Source organism: Pogona vitticeps, chromosome 11 (assembly GCF_051106095.1).
Source record: "Pogona vitticeps strain Pit_001003342236 chromosome 11, PviZW2.1, whole genome shotgun sequence".
In the NCBI taxonomy this organism is placed as follows: domain Eukaryota; kingdom Metazoa; phylum Chordata; class Lepidosauria; order Squamata; family Agamidae; genus Pogona; species Pogona vitticeps.
The window spans coordinates 12,588,439-12,590,089 of NC_135793.1; the positions used below are offsets into that span (position 1 = coordinate 12,588,439).

The 1,651-nt window shown below is 42.5% G+C and overlaps 1 non-coding gene across 1 annotated transcript; it reads right to left on the bottom strand.

The window, feature by feature from the left end:
* Positions 1-486: 486 nt before the first annotated feature.
* Positions 487-644, bottom strand: LOC144584519 (U1 spliceosomal RNA). The gene has a single exon (XR_013538815.1). It is a non-coding gene; the product is annotated as a U1 spliceosomal RNA (small nuclear RNA).
* Between the last annotated feature and the right edge of the window lie 1,007 nt (positions 645-1,651).

The window sequence follows — 1,651 nt, forward strand, 5'->3', positions numbered from 1 at the left end:
TCCACAAGACGATGGGTTTTTGCGGTCGCTGTGGCGCATCCCAAGATGGTTATTCCTATGGACGATTTTCACAAGATGATGTTTTGGTCTATGCTTTGCAAGACAGTTTTTTTAAAAAAAACAACAACCAATGCTTCGCAAGATGATTTCCCCCCCATTGGAACGCATTAATTACTATATTTTTCACTCCATAGTGTCTTATGGAGTGAATACTGTAAAAAAATGGTTCAAAACCCCTTTAGCCACCCCCACCCAGAAGCCTCCCACAGTTCCACCACTGTGCCAGAAGGACTCCAAACCAGCACCAGAGGCTGCTCACTGTGGCAGCTGCATTGGACCTTGCTGCTCTGCCATCTGAGCTGCTGGCTTTCCAGGATTTGCCTCCTGGAAAGCCAGCAGGGCCAATGGGCCTATGGCTGCAAATTTAAATGGCAGAAGATGGTGAAAACAGCCAAGGACCAAAGGGTAAAGAGATTCTAAAAAGTCCAGGGGAAGCACAAATGCAATCCCCCACTACCACAAATTATGCAGTTCCCCACATTTGGGGAAATCATAGGGATCAGCACACCTGAAGTGCAATGGATGAGCCTCACCCTGGGAAAACCACATTCATGACCATAGTATTTCCCCTTCAAGTTATGAGTTGGAGTGGCCCTTGTACCTCCTGCCCCCTTCTGTGCCCTACCCCCCCAAGGCATGGTGACCCTCTGGCTGCACCTCCCACTCAGAACAGGGCTGCACAGCCTCAGTCTTGCCAGAGGCTAAGAGAGCTCCTCAGTGTTTTGGGGTGCCCCGCGGGACCCCCATCAGGGGCTGGGTATTCCTCCCACAATCCTCTAGTGCACAGGTATTAGCATATATGTTTTTGAGGCCTATAAAAATGGTATATTCAAGATTTCGCATAAATGCAGAAATCCTGAGGAGAAAAGTTTGTTTCCTTACCAAAAAGCCTGAAGAATCCTATTCTCAGGTAGGGGCTAAATTGATTCAATATTTGGACAAATGGATGGAACGTGAAAATGTCACTTCTCTAGAACAGATGAAAAATGTGATTGAGTTAGAACAATTTTATTCTATTTTTGCCTGGGGAATTGTGTTATTTAGTCAAAGACAAAAATCCTAAAAATTTACTAGAAGCCGGTGAAAAAGCTGATTACATTGTTGAGATTTGAAACCACAAGTTCTCTGAGGTAAAATTTTACAGGCAGAACTGGCACAACAGCAAGAAACCCTTCAATAAAAATTACCTCAGTAAAACATCAGGGAAAGATGGCCAGTAATTAAGTGGTTGGTCCAAAGCCGAAAGGACACTCAGCTGTGGACGCGCCTGGAAGTCGAAGGAAAGGCCAATGCTGCAAAGAAAAATATTGCATAGGAACCTGGAACATAAGATTTATGAACCTTGGTAAGCTGGATGTGGTCAAACAGGAGATGGCAAGAAAAAAAATTGACATCCTGGGTGTCAGTTAATTAAAATGGACAGGAATGGGCAAATTCAATTCAGACAATTATGTTATCTACTATTGTGGGCAAGGATGATGATGATGATGATAATGATGATTTATTTATTTATTTATTTATTTATTTATTTATTTATTTATTTATTTATTTATTTATTTATTTATTTGATATATACCCCGCCTATCTGGGT